Below are 22,689 nucleotides of genomic sequence, written 5' to 3'. Positions count from 1 at the left end.
GTGAAGAACCCAATGAAGACTCATAAAGCCATGTGTTTTACTGTGGTAATTCCCACATGTTACCATGAAAGGGCAATGACTCAGAAAACCAAGTCCTCTGGTGGAGTGTGGCCTTGCACTTAGAGGAGGGCTATTCGGGCCAGAATTAAAATTCATATGGTAATGAGAGCTCAAACGCTCACTTCTCCCATTCCCATTACATGCTGTTCTCATTTCTAAAACATTTTCTTCACAACTTTCTTTTCCCCTGGAAATAATTTCTTTGCTGGAGCCAAATTTCTAATTTCTCTGCATGTTTAACACATTACTCCATTTCAAAGTACTTTGAGAGAGTGACAAGTTAAAGGCTAGAAATCAAGAGCAAAGTAGAAAATCCAAATTAAACAATCTGTTTAAGCCCAGTAGGTTTATATATCTTTCTTTCAAAGCTTTGTGGACTGTTTCATTTGAATAAAAAAGCTCTTCAAATACCCACAAACCTTGCCCAGACACTATTGCAATATCTGGATAGAAATAACTCTCATAACAAATCTGTGGACAAATTACTGCAATAAGTAGATTAAATATCAAATTAAATATTATGGTTTTATATCAGTTTTAATTGCTTATTGTTATCTCCATGAATCACATGAATTTTAAATTAGAAGGTAAATATTTGCTCTTTGGTGTATTATTCTAACTGGAAAAAGAAAAAGCCCTCATATTTATTTTTTTAGTTTTATAAACAGGCACGCCTCAAGCATTGCCTCATATTATTAGAGGTCATGGGAAAATAATATCAATGACAAACAAAAAAAACCAGTGTAAGTGACTTTTACATAAGATTTAGTTTCAACCCAAATATTTGCCCCTTTAATTCAACCCGTGCTCTCAATTCTTTTATGCAAACAGTTTTCATTTGACTCCCTATAGCAAATCCAGAATTTGAAAATAATCAGATAGAACACTGTGCAACTTAAGGTCCTGACAACAAGTACAGAAATGTTGTTTTGTGCTTGAGGAGACTGTGCACAGACCATCTGCGTGTTGGTGAATGCCATGAAGCCTGTCAAAGCAGACATGCATGAAGAAAAAGACAGTGAAGGGGAAGACGTTCTCCCAGCCACTGGAACAGGGATCTAGGAAACCACAACATCCATGCTGGCCATTATTCAGATTAATAATTAGGCCCATGTGTTATATTTTAGGTCCACCTATTAAACCCAAACCCCAGAGAAGAATGCCATTGGGAGTTTTTATTATGAAGTCACTGTGTACTTCATGCAGCTTGAATTAAGAGGATAATTGAACAGAATCTCAGGTTGCATTTGCATTGCATTGTGTGACACAGTGGATATAACATGGAAAAGGCAACTTATGCTCTTTTACCAAAGAGTCTGCAATGTGATGGGTCCATGCTACTTAGGAACTTATTCCCAAAGCAGCACAGGATTTCTCCTTGCCTGCTTACTCATAGAATAAAACTACTTATGCTTAGTAATGCCCCAAACACCCAGATTTTGACACTTAAGTAAAAAGCAAAACAGTGAGTAAGACAGATTCACATAGCGTATACATATAAAATTGGAGAAGCCCTAACTCGCCCCTCCCCCCCAAAAAATAGTAAAAATTCTGAATTTCCAATCACATCTGTCCCCAAGGGTATCAAATAAGAGACTCTGGACTTGTACTAACTATGCAGGCCTTATAGTGAATTATTCCTGGAACTGGATATGAATAAAGGGAATAAATTATGCACAAGTTACCTAAGTGAGGAATCTGCTGCTAAAGAATGGCTTTTAAATGTGAGAGTCACACTTTCATTCCAGAGGGCAATCAATATATTTTTGAGAGAATTATATTTCACATGTCCTGAAATTATGTATTTGAAAGTTATTCACCAGAGCCTATAACTAGAAATAATTCTTCTAAGGAAAATGGATCCCTACTCGTAACATGCTGGGATAGACCTGTTAGAGTTAGCGCACCATCATAAGAGCACGTCATCCTTACAAGATGCATATTTGGTTTGTACACATTAACTTATCTTTAAATAATAACCCAGGATATTGACTCTTATAGTATTCATCCTTGAATTCAACCATGAATTGAACACAACTGAGTGTTTGCAACAGACTATTGGAGAACCTGATATTTAAGAGGAAGAGCCCGATTTAATAAATAGTTTGGCAGTAGGGCTGGAAAAACTCAATAAATTATGTTTTACAAGTAGACAGAATACACACAGATATTGTAACTACTGTAAATCACTGTACTTCAGGTCAAGGTACTGAACATATTTATACAAATGCACTGAATGTTTAATGAATACTGATTTGTGACACAATTTGGGAGGTGAAGTTAGGAAAGAATATTATTGTGGGGAGATTACAGCAGATTCAATGATAGGAGTTTATCACATTGTAATCTCTTCCTAGGCACATAGAAAAACCATATTTCCCCACTTCTCACCCCTGGAAGGTTGAGCCAGAGACAGTTCTGGCCAATGGGATGTGATGGTGGATGTAAAGTAAGCCACTTCAAGACCTGGTGATTAAAAACCTCCTGAACAATCTTACAACTCCTCTTATCCTGCTATGTTGACTTTGGAGGTCATGTGTTCCAGGTGGCCTGGCTGCAAGATAGAGAAGGGCCAACCAAACTTTATTAGACTTCACGGGAGTGAGATACAAATCTCTGTTTTACAAAGGCATCAGGGTTTGATCTTTCTTTTTTTTTTTCCTGCAGCATAAGCAAGCCTATTCTACATAACTCAGAGAATTTCTCAAAATGCCTTAGAATGTTTTTAACACCCTCGCAAGCCTCTACTGCAACAGTGATACTTTGGCTTCACTTATGAGCAACTTACGAATTTCCAGGCTTTCTCATGTATATGTTAATGGCTCCCCATTTAATTTCTTGGGTACAAGGTAGTTATGTAAAGAATCTTATCATGGCCTTTGAGAGTTTACCTAATACCGTATAAACAAATGACCAGGTTGAAATAATAATTCCTACTGGTTGACCAAAAGTGCTTTAAGAAGGAATTTTGGAGAACTAGCCAAGGAATTTTCCAGTTGCTCAAATTGCCCCTCCAGAGAAAAACAACAGAAGTAATAGCTGCTAAGTGGATTTGCATGCCAATGCCCACCTAAACCACTTTATTTATACTTTACTGAGGACATAAAAGTCACAGATATAACTAGACTTATCACGATGATCATTCTGTAGTGTATAGAAATACTGAATCACTACTTGTGATTCAGGAACAAAAATAGGGTTGTAGGTCAGTTAGACTTCAAACACAAACAGATAAACTCATAGAAAAAAAGATCAGGTTTGTGGTTACCAGAATTGGGGTTAGGAGAGTGGGGAATTGGATGAAGGTAGTAAAAGGTACAAACTTCCAGTTACAAGTAAATAAGTACTAGGGATGTAGTATGCAACATGACAAATACAATGAACACTGCTGGATGTTACATATGAAAGTTGTTAAGAGAGAAAATCCTAAGAGTTCTCATCACAAGAAAAATTTTTTTTCTTTTACTTTGTATCTTTATGAGATGATGAATGTTCACTAAACTTATTGTGTACTTATTTCATGATGTATATAAGTCAAATCATTATGCTATGCACCTTAAACTTATAACAGTGCTGTATGTCAATTATATCTCAATAAAACTGGAAGGAAAAAACTCTTATCAAAAAAGTCATAGTTTTATTCATAACAAAAAAGTTAAATATGAACATTTTTACGCTGTTTGTAAATATCGTTTGCTCATTTTTATCACAAAGCTGATCATGTCCAAGAATCACGAGATAATCTCAAATTAGCTGTTTTTTACTTCTACCATAATTATGTCATAGGACCTTCACCATATAGAATCCATAGTGCATATGTACCAGTGCCATTGCCATGTAAATCATTTTCAAAGGCATTAAGTATGATTTAAAACTATGAAATTATTGGAAGCAAGTTCTCAAGAAATATCTAACATATATACATAGTTCTTTTCAGCTACAACCGAAAGATGAAAAGGGGTCACACGCTATTTAAATAACTACTATAGTAACTCCGCAGCAGCCTCAGATAAGCTTCTCTGCTCATTAAAGGGTTACATTAGCTAAGGGAGGTGATATGTTATATATGCTAGATGGTTTTGTTGTATATAATAATGGGTTTTGTTTCTTTTAGTTCCTGTAGTTGACCATCAGAAGTACCTAGGATAGGATAAGCTCAGAGGTGCTCACTTTTTAACTTGCTTCTCATCTGCTTAATATTACCTGACTCAATTCATTCATGAGAAAGGCTCTGAGAGAGCATTTTAAAATTATGTTAATAGAGTAGTGTACTTGCATGCAACAATCTCTGTCCATAATTCACTGTGCAAATTTAGAAAAGTCACCTATTCTACCTATTCAGTTACCTTGGGGATAAAATGGTTTATTTCAAACCTAAAATTTCTGACTATAGATTTTTGAGTAACTATTTTCTATTTTGTTAGGAGTAAAAAGGAAAGGGTTTCATCTCCAGCATGAAACAATTAAGATAAAATTTACTGGAAAATAGTGATTGGAATTGAGAAGCAGATTGTAAATGAAACTGAAATCTCATTTCTTGGATGATTTTTAAAGAAGCAGGAAACTCCTGTCTCTAGAATTGTTTAGGTGTGACCTTGCTAAAGTGAGAAGAATATTCAAGGTATGTTTCCATTCTGATTTCATAATTCCAACAAGCAACTTGATCGTTTTTCCTTTGCATGAACTGAATTTTAAAATCAACTGAGCCCCATTAGTACTAAACTGGAAGCTTTGAGCTTAGCCTTGGTTTTTTATACCAATTGCCCTGTAACATGACAAAGACATTCCCCAAAGCCATTCCCCTCTCCCTTTGGTTCTCATTATCTTTACCTTATCTTTACCTTTAAAGTTAAGGAGGTTGACCAAGATGGCCTCAAATTTTCCCTCAGCTTGACTAAACTTTAGACAGCCTTCCTCCTGACTCTAAACTCCTTGACCTGCCTCCAACCTCTGCCCTTATGTGCCCAGATGACCTAACCACAGGAGTCCCCTCTTCCCTCTTCTTAGAGCACTTATTATAGGAAACATGCAATTGTAAATTATTTCTCAGTCCTTTGAGAAGTAAATCTTTAAAAACCCTCTTGCCAGTTTACAGCCCAGAAATGTCTTTCTCAAGGACCTGGAAGACATCTCTTTGAAAAGGAATCATCAAGGAAGACAGTGTCTCTATCTCCCAGTCTCTGTGGAAGGGGAGGATCCTAATTCCAGGGGTGACTTATTCAAGATGTGAAACTACCTCTTATCATGAAGATATGAAAGTTTACTTTTCCGTTGGGTAAAGCCAATTAGCAAACATTAAAATTCTCCTACCTTTTGTTTCAGTGTATTTGAATTTAGAATACATGCTGGTCCCTCTCTCCTCTACTAAAACAGCCTTGAATAAACTCATCCTTGCCTGTTTAACAACATCCAATGCAGTTTTTGCTTTAACAGGTTTACTAGACAGTTTCCAGGGCCCTTTTGCCAATTTTGAAATTTCATATTTCTATGTAAAAGACCTTTTTGTTTGAGTTGAAATCAAAGCAAGTAGTACCTATTTTACAGAATATAAAAAAGATGTGACAGGGCTTCAAACTTAGCAAAATTATAGGTTATCTGCCTACCTATATTCACAAGCACTCACCAGAAGACTAGACAATCTCCCCCACTGATCTAATATTCTTCTAAATCCACTCCCAACATTTTGTAACACTACTACATCCCTTTGAGATGAAAGCCAAAGTTTTGCTATCATCACTGGAACTATTTTTTTCTTCTATTATACTGTCTAATTTCAGAATCATTAATAGAGTTTGAATTCACAAATGTGAGCAATTTAAATTTATATAAAAATATAGCTCACAACCTAAGAATATAGTGAGGTAAGTAAATCAGCTGCTTTCCTATACTCATGGAAGAACAATTTTTCTTTAGTTAAGAAGAATTACAGTTGACTGCCATATAATTCATTGTATTTCCCTCCTTCAAAATTCACTGCTATGAGCCTGGCAGACAGTAGTATTGGTTAACATTGAACTCTCATTGTATTACTCACAAAGTATTCATTAAATATTAGAGATCTCTCCTTCCCTTTATACACAAATAGTGTGCACAGTAGCCGGATCAAAAGGTATGTTTGTCAATCTTCCAAACATAATTTAAATAGATATATTTTTGCCCTCTTGTTAAATAAACCTGTCAATTTTACCTAGAAGGATTATAAACAATGAAAGATGATTTTAATAAAAATTAAAATCTAGGGCTTCCCTGGTGGCGCAGTGGTTGAGAGTCCGCCTGCCGATGCAGGGGACACGGGTTCGTGCCCCAGTCTGGGAAGATCTCACATGCCGCAGAGTGGCTGGGCCCGTGAGCCATGACCGCTGAGCCTGCGCGTCCGGTGCCTGTGCTCCACAATGGGAGAGGCCGCAACAGTGAGAGGCCCACGTACCAAAAAAAAAAAAAAAATTAAAATCTTTCTGTCCCCATAAGTCCCTAATTTTTTCTCCACAATTATGTAATACAAAATAAATACATGGTGTTATGGGCTGAATTACACGCCCCCATCCCCACCACATTTATTTGTTGAAGTCCCAACCCCTAGTATGTAAGAATGTAACCATATTTAGAAATAGGTCTTTAAAGAGATGATCAAGCTAAAATGAGGCCATTAGGGTGAGGCCCTAATCCATATGACTGATGTCCTTATAAGAGATACACCGGGGATGTATAAACAGAGAAAGAGTCTTATGAGGACACAGTAAGAAGGCAATCATCTGCGAGCCAAAGAGAGAGGTTTACAGAGAAACCAAACCTGCCAACACCTTCGTTTTGGACTTCCAGCTCCCAGAAATGTGAGAAAATAAATTTCTGTTGTTTAAGAAAAAAAAAAAAAAAAAAAATTCACTGCTATGACCCTATCAAGACTGTCTCAATTTTTAATATTACCACCATCATATATTGTAAATATTTACTGAACTAATATATGAGTGAATAGATGAATAAGTGGGAAATTTTGTGGTCATTTTCTATTATGATATATCTTTCTGTGGTAATATATGCCAATATATTCTTAGTAAGTACACATTTTGCATTTTGTTTAGATTGTTATAGAGATGGTAGTTCATTATTTTTCATACTGCTGTGATCTAATGTTTTGATGATATACCTGTCTTAAGTTCCATAGTCATCATATAATCTTATACATTTTTACATTAAAATATTCAAATCTAGAATAATATTAAACCTACAATCCTTAAAAGTAAACAAACAAAAAGAAATCCTGCATGAAAACATCAAATAGCAAATCTTCCCGATCATTAATCACTTCATACTTTTAATATTATTTAACAACAAGTTTTACCTCACAAGGAGTGATATCCCTGAACAAGAAATCATTTTGGTGATTCCTAACAAGGAACCCTGCAGTTTTGTTCAGTGGTTATTCAGAGATTCGAAACTGCACTACATAACTTTGTGACAGTGTAATATATGATTCACGACAGAAAACACAATACAGAGAGATTTCAGGAAACTTAATTGACTAGAACTGCAGGTGACTTACTCCAGTGTTTATCACAGTCCCCCAAAAGGCAGAGTCTTCTGCTGCCTGAATACTCACAATGCAGTAATGTAACTGTTGTAAGCTGTGTGCTGGGCGCCAAATAATCGGAAGCCCTGCTTGAAGAGTACCTAGGCAAACATCAAGATCCTCCTAAGCCTGCCTTGGCTCCCTCATCTGTCTGGAACAGTTAGCATAGCAACCAAGGCAGGAATGATACGAGGGAGTGTGTCACGGGGAATAGAAGGCACTCTTGGTGCTCTCAGAGTTTACTCCTTCCAGCAAGCAGAAAAAGAAAGGAGCAGGCATTCTGTTGATTAGGAGGAAAGGAATCCTCATGTACTTAAAAGAGCTCCAAAGCAACTTACCAAGAAATTTTAAATATTCAAATTACATCAAAATGGCAACTGCTTTTTCCCCCCTAAACTTTGTTTGTTCACCTAAATCACAATCTGAAAGCAAAACGTGGAATAAAGATCTGATCCTGGCAACAAACAGAAATGGGAATTCAAGAAAATGAATACATGAGATGAACAGTGGAAAAGTCATACTAAGTTGTTTACACCCTCATCTACAGGCTTTTGTTACTGGATTATTTCATTACTTTAATGGAAAATGATTTAATGAATGTGCAAAGACTCTGAATCTGTGGCCTTACAAACTGAAGTACTTTTCTATTACTATGAATTAACAGAAAGAAAAACTTTTCCTCAACCATTTGGAATCCTAAAGCAAGCCTCAGTTTATTTGCTGCTACAAGTCACTTAGAAAGTTTGCTGGCACAACTGATCATGAACTGCTTCATAAAGTTTACTGCATGTGTGAGCATATCTTTTTTACCTCACCAGATTAAGGTGAAAGCAGTTTGATTCCTCATACGCCAGATGAGCAAAAATTTGAGTAGCCTCTGTTTAAATGTTTTAACTCGCCATAAATTACCTTAGATTGAGTGGCTTGAGGAAGGGGTTTCCTATGACTTCAACCTTGCTGTCTGCTTTCCCAACAAATGCTGCTGTTTCTTATTGCCAGAGGGGCTGTGATGTCTCTCCCACCATCCTAGGCTCCTGTATTAGGGATATAACCTTTTCCCTAAGGCATTTTGCCAGGGCTCTATATTTCTCAAAACATCCTTGATACTCAAGGAAAATACTGAAAAGGTAACTTGAGGATATTAAACTCTAAAATACTACACTTAATTGCCACTACACAACATGGTGGACTAATCTCCATTTCTCACCCTGATCTTGTGCCATAACTTGAAAGTAAGATTCCACTGAACTAAGATTCCACTGAACATTAGAAATATCACAGGGCTAACTCCAGGTGGCCATGGAGGTAAGACATGGAATGGGTAGTGTGAGTGGGGAAGACCCTGGGCAAAAAAGCTATTTCATTCATTTATTTTATGCACTGAACTTTTGAATACTAATTTTAAATATGGTGTTCTACATTTTCAAAAATAGTTTGAAACATGTTCTGGGGTACATAGGAAAAAACATTAAATGAATTATTGACACCAGCCTTATTGACAATTTTGCTATAAACTGTACTTTCACTATCCAAATGTCATCACAATATCCACTTAATTGCAACCCTGAATAACTTATCAGGATCTCTAGCAAATCTTAAAAAATGGAGTTCATATTAACAAAGAGAATTCCATAATTACATGAGATTGTTTCTCATGTTAAGTTTTAAATAAGCTAAGGACATGCTGCTGCAATTATTTTTGTACATAAATGAAAGAACACTTATTGATATGTTATTAATGAAATATTTCTCTTGGAATAAAAACAATGGTACAGTAAAGCAAACAACCATTAAATAAAAGCAAAAAAAAGAAAGTCTCAAGTATTCAGAGAAATATTTCGTTAAGAAATACGCTATGCTCTAGATAAGAACAGGTGGCAATAATTGGATATCCCATCTGCAGATTGTAAAATCATCTACAGGTTGGTTTCAAAAGTATTATAGCCAATATGTGGAAACCTATCCATTTGCAAATTATGCCAGATGGACCCTGACCAAATTCAGAGAGCCATGTAGGACCAATATTCTTTCCGATGTTTTTTAAAGTTTAAAGCAGATGACCATTCCATTTGCACAGCAAAATAGGAACTGTGAATAGTATGTGAGCAGAATTTATTTATTTAGTGAGTTGAGAAAAGTCAGTTAATGACATCAGACCTCCTTTAAAGTCCAGATCCTAACAATCAAAATCCTCTGCAGATGTGGCCCATTCAGAGGTGATGATAAGATTGGCAATTATCTAGTTTTTAGCTGAAGAGTCCAGTATTTCAACTTCTTCCCAGGAAATGGATTAAGAAATTTCCAGAGATGTATAATGAAGCATTATTACTATCACACTGTGACTTGGGTTTTCAGTATTATCACTCTCTATGTAGAACTGTGCCCTGTGCTAGTCTAGTAATTTTTATTTTGTTTGTGAGTTTTTATGCCTTAAAGTTGCTTCAAAGCAAAAGGAGCTTTCTGCTCATCAGGAAAAGCATATCAACATTGTGTAGCTGCAGCATTTGTAATAGTGTGGTATGCTGGCATCATTGTAGTGCAGCTGAGTATTTTCTTTTTATAATAACAAAACATGCAACATTGCAGTCTTTGTCTAGCTTCCTCTTTCTCATACACTGAAGACAAGAAATAAATTAAGGAAAAGAAAGCAAAGAAATAGAAGGGAAGGGAAGAGAAGGGAAGGGAGGGAATGGGAAGGAAGAGGAGGGAGCGAGGAAGACAGGAAGGAAGGAGGGAGGGAAGGAAGGAAGGAAGGAAGGAAGGAAGGAAGGAAGGGGGGAGAGGAAACAGGCAGCTCATAAAAGAGATATAAATGTAATTTGCTCTAAAATCCCTTAAAAGAGGGGCAAACAGTTTTGTTCATGAGGAAAGATACAGTAACACTGAAGAAGATGCAGGTTATGTACAAAATAAATGTATCTATAAGAAAATAAAACTGAATTAAAATGCCTTCAAATATCAGAATTAGTTTCCTTTAGAAAATTCTTCTTTCTGTCCCCAGAGCTTTGAGATTCCCTAATTGTGAGGAACCTCCTTCTGATGAATTAAAACTAGATGCTATCTCTTGGGAGAAAATAAATACAGAAGGTGGCAGAGCTCCTTCCAAATTCCTCTTTAGGAAAAAGCAATAATCTAGTTGCTCATTTATTTTAAGAGAATATTTTTTGATAAACTAGAAGCTTTATTCATCAAATAATCTAAATTTATTGAAAATATTCTAATTCCTATGTCATATGACAGTATGGAAATAATCATTAAATTACACAGTTTACACATAGTTTATGGATGAATGAAACAAATTAAATATTACACATAGCTTATGGATGAATGAAACAACAAATTAAATATTGAATAAATATAATGTGAATTTTGTGGAATTCTTTATACGTTTTACTTGATTAGAATCAAAGTTAAGCTTAAATTTTTAAAAGTTCAATATAAAAAAATGAAGAAATCTTATAATAATAAATTCCTCATGGGGAATCATTCATATTTTACAGCTGTATTAAGGTATAATGGAAGTATAATATAAACTAGATAGATATTCAATTTGAAAAATTTTGATTTATCATTATACCTATGAAACCATCACTGCAAATCAAGGTAATGAACATATCAATTGTCCCAAAAGTTTAAACCATCTCCATTCCCTTCCCCAGGCAACCACTCATCTGCTTTCTGTCACTATAGATTAATTTGTATATCCCAGAATTTTAAATAAATGTACATATATTTATGTTCCCTTTTTTCCTCTGGCTTGTTGTAAACAGCATAATTATTTTGAGATTCATCCTTGTTGCCTGAATCAATATTTTTTAAATTATTGAGTAGTATTTCATTATATGGATATACTACAATTTGCTTATCCATTCATCTGTTAATAGATGTTTGGGTTGCTTACAGTTTGGGGTTACTAAAAAATAAAGCATCACGAAAAACTGTGCACCAGTCTTTGTGTGGACATACATTTTATATCTCTTCGATATACAACGGGCAGGGGATGATTAGGTTATACAAAAATTGTATGTTTAAATGTTCAAGAAACTGTAAAGCATTTTTCCAAAGTCATTATAATAGTTTACATTCCTTTCGGCCAGTGTATGAGAGTTCAAGTTGCTCTGCATGCTTACCAACACTTGGTATGGTCCAAACTTGATTTTTGGCAATTCTCCTAGGGATACAGTGGTGTCTCGCTGTGGTTTAATATGCATTTCTCTAATGACTAATGATCTTAAGCATCTTTTTATGTGCTTATTTACATCCATACATATTCTTTGTTGAAGTGTTTGTTCAAAACTTTTTTCCATTATTAATTGGGTTGTATGTATTATTTTTATTGAGTTGTAAGTTTGCTGTACGATAATATTGTACATTTTAGAAAGAAGTCCTTTGTCAGATAAGTGTTTGCAAATATCTTCTTCCAGTCAGTAACTTGCCTTTTCTTTTTTGTAACAGTGATTATTGAAGAGCATTTTTTATATTTTTGATGAAATCCAAGTTGACAATTTTTCTTTTGGTACTTTGTGTGTCTTTTTGTACAGATATTTGTCAAATCCAGGCTCACTAAAATTTTCTCCTCTTTCTTCTGAAGGGTTTATCTATCACAATTAGATCTATTATTCATTCTGAGTTAATTTTTGATATAGTGTGAAGTAAGGGTTGGGCTTTTATCTGTTTTTCTATGGCTATCTAACATCATTTGTTGTAAGTTTATCTTTTTGTTTCCCACTCAGTTGCCTTGATACCTTTGTCAAAAAACAATTGATCATATATGTGTGGTCTATATGTCCATTTTTATATCAATACAAAGCTGTCATGACTAATGCAGATTTTTCATAAGTGTTGAAATCAGATAGTGTGACGAGTAACTTTGGTATTCTTTTTCAAAATCATTTTAGCTACTGTATTATATTTGCATTTCTATGTAAGTTTTAGAATCTGCTTGTCAGTTTCTGTAGTGAAGACCACTGGAATCTTAAATAGGATTGCTGAAAACTTTAGAAATATTCAGGAAGAATTGGTATCTTATAAGATTGAATTTTCCAATACATTAATATGATATATTCCTCTACTTAGGTCTTCTCTAATACCTCTCAGCAATGTTTTGTAGTTCTCGGTGTTTCATATGTTTTTCATATTTATCTCTATTTGATGCTTTTGCAAATAGTATTTATTTTAATTTCAGTTTCCAATTTTTCAATGCTAGTATATAGAAACACATAGATTTTTTTAGGTTTTTTTTACAGGTTTATTGAAGTATAATTGATATTTCTAAAACTGCACATATTTAATGTATATAATTTGATGATTTCAGAAATATGCATGCATACAACTGTGATATCACCACAATCAAGGTAATAAACATCCATCACTTCCAAAAGTTTCCTTGTGTCCCTTTGGTGCAGGGGGTGCTTTTTGGTTTTTTGTGGTAAGAGTACTTAACATTAGATCTACTCTCTTAAATTTTTAAGTGCACCATATTGATTGTTAACTACAAGTACTATGTTGCACAGCAGATTTCTAGAGCTTATTCATCTTGTATAACTATAAATTAATATCTATTGAACAACAACTCCCCATTTCCCCCTCTCCTCCCATCCCGTGGCAACCACCATTCTATTTTCTGCTTCTATAATTTGACTATTTTAGATATCTCACATAAATGGTACCATGCAATATTTGTTCATCTTTGACTGACTTATTCAATGTAGCATAATGTCTTTCAGATCCATCTATACTGTTTCAAGTGATAGGATCTCCTTTTTCTGACTGAATAATATTCCATTGTATGTGTATACCACATTTTTTTGTCCCATCATGGACACTGGGTTGTTGCCACATCTTGGTTATTGTGAATAATTCTGCAATGAACATTCTCATTCCTTTTCATAAATTTACATATCTTGGAGAGATTTTCATACGTTTACATATCTTGGAACCTCACTACACTCATAAATTAGTTCTAGTAGGTTTTTCATAGCTTTCTTTGCATTTTCTACATAATTAGATATTCCACAAATAAAAAAGTTTTACCTCTTTCTTTCCAATCTGTATGTCTTATATTTCTTTTCCTTACTTTACTACAATAGTTAGGAATTCCAGCAAAAGAGTAAAAAGAAGTGAGGAGAAAGGATATCTTTGCCATTGTCTCCATGTTAAAGGTAAACAACCAGTTTTTACCCATTAAATATGGTGTTAGCTATTGCTTTTCTTAAAGCTCTTCATTATATTGGGGAAGTTATATTCTATTCCTAATGACTTAGACTTTTATTCACAAATATAGCTTGGTTTATCTAACCTATATTTTTTTCTAACCTGTTAATACGATTATACTGATTGAGTTTTTAGTATCAAACCAACCTTGCATTCTTTGCATAAAATCCACTTGATCATGATGTTTTATCTTTTATATACATCATTGGATTCAATTGGATAAAATTTTATTAAGAATTTTTGTGTATATGTTGATAACAGCTAATGATCTATATTTTTGTGTCTTGTAGAATTTATGCTGGCCTCAAAAAATGAGCTGGGACATGTCCCCTCCACTTCTATTGTCTGTATGTATAGTATTGGAGCTATTACTTCCTTAAATCTTTAGTAGAACTTACCATTTAAGGCACCTAGACCTAGAGTTTCTTTTGCATAAAGCTTTTTAACTACTTATTCATTTTCTCTCATTTATTTGGGGTTTTCAGGCTGTTTCCTCCTGAGTGAGATTTGATAGTTTCTATCCTTCAAAACCTTTGTTCATTTCATACAAATTTTCAAATTTATTTATATAAAATAGTTCATAACTTCCCCCCTTATTTTCCTTTTAAAAATTGCAGAATCCATAGTGATGCCCTCTCTCTTATGGTATGGGTAATTCTGTCTTATTTAGCTTTTCTTTTCATCAGTTGTAGCAAATGTTTATACATTCAATGATCTTTCCAAAGAAATGGATTTTTGTTTCTTCAGTTTTTTCTGTTGTTTTTGTTTTCTGTTTCATTGATATCCACTCTGATCTTTATTGTTTCCTGTCTTATGATTACTTTCCGGCCTAATGCATTTTTCTTTCTCTAATTTCTTAAGATCAAGTTTATATTATTGTCTTGAGATTTATATTTTAATCTAAATATTTAGTGGTATAAATTCCTACATAAGCAGTCTTTAGCTGCGTTGCACAAATTTTTTTTGTTTCATTCAGCTTAAAATACTTTAAAATTTCTGTTGTTTCTTTCTTTGCTGGTGGGTTTTTCAGAATTATGTACTTAAATTTCCAAATATGGGCAGACTGGAAGCCCAGCAAGCAATGAAGATGGCAGAGAGCAGTGGTCGCACTGGCAAGAGCAGCCGGAGCAACTCCGGGAAGGGGGTTCACGTCAGCAGAGCAAGTAATTGCTGGCTTCCATCGCCTTCGGCAGGAACAGCGGGGGCCTGGCCTCCAAAGCAGCTGAGTTGGAGACAGAGTTGAATGAGCACTGTCTAGTGATTGATACTCTGAAGGAGGTAGATGAAACCTGCAAGTGCTACCGCATGGTTGGAGGGTGCTGATAGAGCGAACTGTCAAAGAGGTGCTGCCTGCCCTGGAGAACAACCAGGAGCAGATACAGAAGATTATTGAGACACTGACACAGCGGTTTCTGGCAAAGGGGAAAGAAATAAATGAATTCCGGGAAAAGCACAACATTCGTCTCATGGGGGAAGACAAGACGCCAGCAGCCAAAGAAAACTCAGAAGGGGCTGGGGCTGAGGCCAGCCCAGCTGCAGTACTGGTCTCCTAGAGAGCAAGGCCTTTGCATTTTTTCTACCCTGACTCCCACTTCTTATAATTTCTCTATATTGTTATTATTTTCTCTACCATTGTAATTTTTTGGTTAATTAAATTTTTTGGTCAGAAAAAAAAAATTTCCAAATATGTTGACAGTTTCTAGATTTTCTTTATATTTACTTCTAATTTAATTCCACTAGGCTCACACAACATACTTTTTATGATGTGAATATTTTAACAATTATTGAGACATGGATTATGGCCCAGAATATTGTGTCTGTCTTAGTATTTGTTCCTTACATATTTATTCTACTGTCTGGGGACAGAGTGTTTGTGAATGTTAGTTAATTAGTTGACATCTCACTTAAATTTAGTCATATCTCCAGGAAAAACTGTAATTTGAGGCCCATAATTAAGAAATTAACTTTTGTCAATTGGTGCATTTCGGCATATGTTAAAGTTAATTCAAAACCTATGTTGTAGGGCTTCCCTGGTGGTGCAGTGGTCAAGAATCTGCCTGCCAAAGCAGGGGACACGGGTTCGAGCCCTGGTCCAGGAAGATCCCACATGCCGCAGAACAACTAAGCTCACGAGCCACAACTACTGAAGCCCGTGCACCTAGAGCCCATGCTCCGCAACGAGAAGCCACAGCAATGAGAAACCTGTGCAGCTCAACAAAGAGTAGCCCTGCTCGCCGCAACTAGAGAAAGCCCGTGCGCAGCAACGAAGACCCAACGCAGCCAAAAAAAACTATGTTGTAGAGGCACAAATGCCAACCAGTGCCCTTTTATCTTTTTGTTGTAGGCATTATTTTAGAAAATTTTGGTTTCCAATTGGGTCAAACTGTGGGCTTCTGTTTGAGTGTTGAGTTTCCTCCTCCTGTACCCAGGGTTTTGGGGGATTTTGTTGTTGTTATTGTGTTTTGAATTTTTTGCGGTAGTTAACGGATATACTTAAGGGAGACAGTGTTCTCTCTATACTGCTAATATTTACAAGTTTCTTACTCCAGAGAGTCTCAAATAATTATTGTCCGGGTTAAAGGTGTTCCCATGGCTTTACTGGGCTTAGAATCACAGGCTTATGCTGGGTTTATCCTTGACTACACCACAGTAATGTCTTGGGTGTGTTTTACCTATAACCCTGAGAATGAGGACCATTTTTGGAAACAGAGGCAAAGGCAGCAGCAGCAAAGGCATTTTAGAGGATTCTAGTTAGCCATCATCTTTTAAGAGTGTGGAAATCAGCATGTCACATGGTGAGTGCTCTGTCCTCCACATGAGCAAAGAACCAGTGGGCCTATATATGGCAGGGTATTGGTCTTTCCATTCATAAGGGTGTACCAACATGATCACAGTACAGTTTTTTTCCTTTAAAGTCATTCTTAAAATTTCACTGGCGTACATTTTTACTTGAGCATCTGTAATTTAGTCTTCAAATCTGTTATGATTTTTCTCCTGTTATGACTTTTCTATTTTCTTAGAATACAAAACTCTCGTTTAATTTTTTCCTCTTTTTGTCCATTTTTCTTCTTAGTAAAAACTAAGGTTAAATCCTGCTTGTTTTTATACCCTCAAATTTTTGTTTGAACATATTTAATTCAGCTTGGTATTTTGTGTTAAAACAGCCTTTTGCTTCATAATTGTTTTTTGTGCAGGGAAGGGAAATTTTATTAGGTAACATATTTTTATTCTCTTCAGTTTTATTCTTGTAGTAGTTTTGTGTAGAGTTGTGTGAAGACTGCCCTGTTGCCACATTTGATAAACAAAGTTGATGGCTTGGAGTAGCTCACAAGACTCTTATTTCAAGAGAAATCTCTTCTGTTAGTGTATAAAACTGCACTTTCTTTATTAGGTGGCCTTTTGAGGAGTGTATGTGTCTGTCTTTCCAATTTCTGTTGTTTTCTTTTGCCTTCCACAAACTTTAAAATTTCCCCCAGATTTATTTTTCCTTGAAATACAGTATCCATTTCACTTTTTTTTAACCTTCCTCTCTCCAAAAACCATTATCTTTCCAAAACTGCCTCCTCAACACCCATATGTACTTTTTACCTCCAGCTTTATTGATATATAATTGACATACAACATTGTGTAAGCTTAAGAGGTACAACACGTTGATCTGATATACTTTTACTGCAAAATGATGACCACAGTCGTGTTACCTAACACCTCCATCACCTCACATAATTACTAGTTCTTTAGTGGTGAGAACATTAAAGATTTACACTCTCAGCAACTTTCAGGTATATAATACAGTATTGTTAAATATAATTATCATGCTGTTACATTAGATACTCAGAACTTATTCATCTTAGCTGGAAATTTGTACCCTTTGACCAATATCTCCCCACTTCCCCCAATTCCCAGCCCCAGGCAACCACCATTCTTCTCTTGGTTTCTATGAGTTTGGCTTTTTAGATTTCATATATAAGTGATATGATACAGTATTTGTCTTTCTCTCTCTGACTTACTTCATTTTTCATAACGTCCTCAAGGTTCACCCATTTTGTCACAAACGGCAGGATTTCCTTGGCAGGATCTTTTTATCCATTCATCTATAGACAAACACTTAGGTGGTTTCCATATCTTGACTATTGTGAACAATGCTGCCATAAACATGGGAGTGTAGATATCTCTTCAAAATCCTGATTTCAATTCCTTTGGACATATTCCCAGAAGTGGGATTGCTGGATCATTTCCTTCAATTCTGAAGGATAACTTTTCTGTATAGAATATTCTTGTTGGCAGTGTTTTGTTTGTTTTTCTTTTAGCACTTTGCATATATCATCCCACTCTCTAGTGGCCTGTAAAGTTTCTTATGAGAAATCCACTATTAGCCTAGTGGGGGTCCCTTTTATGTTATAAGCTCCTATTCTCTTGTTGCTTTTTCAGATTCTCTCTTTGCCTTTGATGTTTGTTTTAGTGTAACGTGTCTTGGAAAGGGTCTCTTTAAGTTGAGTTTGTTTGGTGACCTATGAGTTTCTTGAACTTGGATATCTAAATCTCTCCCTAGCTTTGGAAAGCTCTCAGCCATTATTTCTTTTTTTTTTAATTTATTTGGCTGTGTCGGGTCTTCGTCGCAGCATGTGGGATCTTTGTTGTGGCATGCAGGATCTTTTGTTGCGGCATGCAGACTTCTTTCCAGTTGTGGTGCACGAGCTCAGTAGTTGCAGCACGTGGGCTCTCTCTGTGTGGCACGCGGGCTCTAGAGCACGCAGGTGTAGCTGCCTCACAGCATGTGGAATCTTAGTTCCCCAACCAGGGATTGAACCCACGTCCCCTGCATTTGAAGGCAGATTCTTAACCACTCGACCACCAGGGAAGTCCTGCCATTATTTCTTTACATAAGCTTTCTGCCCCCTGCTCCCTCTCTTCTCCTTCTGGAACCCCATCAATTTGCAATTTTTTTTTTTGATGGTATTCCATAGATTACATAGCCTTTCTTCACTCTTTCATTCTTTTATCTTTGTTCTCCTTGATAATTTCAAAGTTCCTTTCATCTAACTCACAGATTCTTTCTACTATTGAAAACATTCTGGTGATGTTTTCATTTGCATTTTTCACTTCATTCGTCTTATTCTTCAACTCCAGAATTTCTATTTGGTTCTTTTTTATGATTTCTATCTTTTTGTTAAACATCTCATTTTGTTGTGTATTGTTTTCCTGATTTTGTTGGATTACCTTTCTGTGTTTTCTTGGAGCTCATTGAGTTTCACTAAAACAGTTGCTTTTAATTCTTTACTGGGTAAATCACAGATCTCCATAGCTTTAGGATTGACTACTGAAAGATTACTGTGATCCTTTGATGGTGTCATGTTTCCTTGATTTTTCATGTTCCTTTAAGTTTTGCACTGCTCTCTTCACTTTTAAGTAGCAGTCACCTTCTCCAGTCTTTACTAACTGCCTCAGGAGAGAAATATCTTCCCTCATCCCTGTTAAGTATTCTGATGCTTTCTCAGACCTTCTGTGAACTCACCTGCTCCGCAATTTTTGCTCCCTCTTGTGGCAAAATTTGTAAGCAAGTATACCTCCTCTCAATCCAGCGACACACCTTTTTGTTTTCCCAAAGGTGGTGCTAAAGCTCATGTTTGTGGTCTCCCCTGGCCTGCAGATTTGAGCCAGCATTCTCTGTTTCCTCATTAGCTGTCTCCCAAAGCTTGCTCTCAACACCACCATTGGGAGTGCACACAGCAAGTCAGCTAGAGGATGGGAATGCATGTATGTGAGGCACACAGAGTGCTTGGGATGCTTGTGGGCCAGTTACTGGAAAATGCAGGTGAGGCATCCCTAAAGGCTCATTGGCTTCTTGATGGAGTTGTTGATGTCATTACTTAATAGGATCTGTGCTTCTTTAATGCCCTTTGAGAGCCCTAGCTGCCACTCTCTCAGACTCGTCCCACTCCCTAGTAATACAGCTCATGAATCAGTACCCTGGATGGGATGAAAGAGAAGTGAGTCTCTCTGTCAGTGTTCCACATAGTTTGGGAAGCTGGGAGCTCACTCACACACTCTCACTTTCCCCCATGGGAGAAATCAAGGTCCAAGACCTTAGGGGAGGAATGATGCCAGTAAAATCAAACTGTTCCTCTTACCCTCTCCAATGAGTCCGAACTTGTATCTTTTTTGCTCCAACAGTGTACTGGAACTTCTCCACGAAGACACCTGCTGACCCAGAATCAATTTCAGACCATTTTGCATCAGTCCCCAAACCTATAAAAGCAAGCCACCAGTAATCATGTAATCAATCACTTAATCAAACCCTCCTACTTTTTGATGTTTGCTAATCTCTTAAAGCCACACCCCCAAAATCCCCTATGAGGTTAGTTGTTGCTTTCTGGGGGGAAACTGAACCTTCCAAGTATAGCTTTCCATTGCTTAGCAAGCAATGAATTCAGTACTTTTGTTTGAGGTATTAAGAGATGGTCTTTTCCATCTTCCCATCGTATTTGGTAAATCATAAAGTTTGAGTAACATTTAGAAGTTTCTTAACATAAACACCAACCTCAAATTTCATTAATTATATAGACAAACATGTATGCAAAGTTCATTTCTATAGTCCATAATTGTTTATCTCTCCCTAGTCCAATTACTCAAATATATTCCCTAAGCTTGTTTCCACAGCCATTCTTCCTAATATTTTGTTAATATACTTTTTTTTTTTTTTTTTTTGCGGTACGCGGGCCTCTCACTGTTGTGGCCTCTCCCGTTGCGGAGCACAGGCTCCGGACGCGCAGGCACAGCGGCCATGGCTCACGGGCCCAGCCGCTCCACGGCATGTGGGATCCTCCCAGACCGGGGCACAAACCGGTGTCCCCTGCATCGGCAGGCGGGCTCTCAACCACTGAGCCACCAGGGAAGCCCCTATACTCTCTATTTTTAAGTCATTACCTCCACAGCTTCACCCTTCACTACCAGTAATTCTCAAAATCCAAAGGTCTGAAGTGTCAATTGACTACAACCTCAAATTCAGTTTTTATTCTGTAGATGCCTTAGATGTCTCAAGAGCACTAAAAACCCATCATGTCTAAAACTACACTTAACTTTTCCATTAAACTTGCCATTAAACATTTAAGTTTCCATTAAACATTAGTCTTTCTGAAATCATATTTCTATTTAATTTCATTACAGTCCCACTCATAACTAGGCATAAAATTTTATTTATGGTTATCATTTTCCCCCATTTCTCCCACATTTATTCAGTTGCTAAGCAATAAAGATTGTACTTCTTCAAAGTCTCTCAAAAACATTCCTTCCTTTATATTCCCACTTCCAAGGCCCTGGGTCAAATTCCAATTACTCTTAACCTGTTCTAATTTTTATTTCTAATTGATCATTTATCTCCTCCACTCTATTTCTGCCTTCGTAAAGTTTCTAGAGTTATTTCCTTTAAATACAGATCAGATCAAGTCACTTTCTTACTCAGATCTTCAATTGTTCTTCAAAACAAAATTTTCAGCAGACTTTCAAGACACCTAAAAATATAAGTACAATTACTCTTTTTCTGGAATTTGCCCTTCACACACACACACACACACACACACACACACACAAACCCTGCATAAAACTCATCTTTTAGCTAAAGAAGGTTATCATTCTCTAAATTAGAAATTTAATTTTATATTCTGTGATTGCTCATGTAATTATCTCCTTTGAAATATTATGACTTTTTATTACCACCTTTTAACACTATTAAAAACTATTTTTAAGGCCCAATTCAATTTTCCATTAATTCTTCCCCTATACAGAAGTTGTCTCTTGTTTTTCTTACTGTCTTATAGCAATTTTTTTTTCTTGAGGTACATTTGACATACAATATTATATTAGTTTCAGGTGTATAAAATAATAATTCCATATTTGCTTTTATTGCAAAATGATCACAATAATTCTAGTCAACATCTGTCACCATAGTTGCAGAATTTTTTTGCTTGTAATGAAAACTTTTAAGATGTACTCTCTTAGCAACTTTCAAATATGCAATACAGCATTATTAACTGTAATCACCACACTGTACATTACATCCCGATGACTTATTTATTTTATAACTGGAAGTTTGTACCTTTTGACTCCCTTTACCCATTTCGCCCATGTCTGAATCTCCACCTCTGGCAACCACTGATCTGTTCTCTGTATCTATGAGCTTGGGTTTTGTTTTTGGCTTTGGTTTTAGATTCCACATGTGATATCATACAATATTTGTATTTCTCTGTCTGACTTATCTCACTAAGCATAATGCACTCAGGGTCCATCCGTATTATCACAAATGGGAAGATTTCATTCTTTTATATGGCTGAATAATATTCCATTGCATATATATACCATATCTACCTTATCCATTTATCCATCAGTGGGCACTTAGGTTGTTTCCATATCTTGGCTATTGTAAATAATGCTGCAGTGAACATGGAGGTACATATATCTTTTCAAGCTAGTGTTTTCATTTTCTATAGCAATTATTTTTGTCTCATATTCAGTTTCTATTTAGGTATGACTTACATAAATGAAAGGTACATAGTAATATTACAGTATGACAATATATTTTTTTAAATGTACCTCTCTTTCCACCCAAATCTGAACCAATCCAGACAAAGTAATCAGCTTATGGAAATTAAAATATCAACTGTATTACCAATCAGCCAATATTGCAAGACATAATTCATACCTGTGGCTAAGTGAGCTCTCTGATACTGACCTCTACAATTACACAGATATCCATCTGGTCACATCTCTATGGTAGGAAGTGAGGCGTGGCCTTATAAATCCCATGGCATAAAGGGACAAAGCAGATAATATGCTCTCTGCTGAAAGCCAGCTAA

At 35.9% G+C, this 22,689-nt stretch overlaps 1 pseudogene; it reads left to right on the top strand.

Moving 5' to 3' along the window:
- Positions 1–14,885: 14,885 nt before the first annotated feature.
- LOC111172058 (prefoldin subunit 2 pseudogene) lies at positions 14,886–15,527 on the top strand (annotated as a pseudogene).
- Positions 15,528–22,689: the final 7,162 nt, after the last annotated feature.

Source organism: Delphinapterus leucas, chromosome 8, assembly GCF_059928025.1.
Source record: "Delphinapterus leucas isolate spDelLeu-1000000601 "Yukka" chromosome 8, BTC_Dleu_Yukka2, whole genome shotgun sequence".
NCBI lineage: Eukaryota > Metazoa > Chordata > Mammalia > Artiodactyla > Monodontidae > Delphinapterus > Delphinapterus leucas.
Note: the sequence above shows the minus strand (reverse complement) of the source record. Positions and strands in the feature narration are given on the sequence as shown.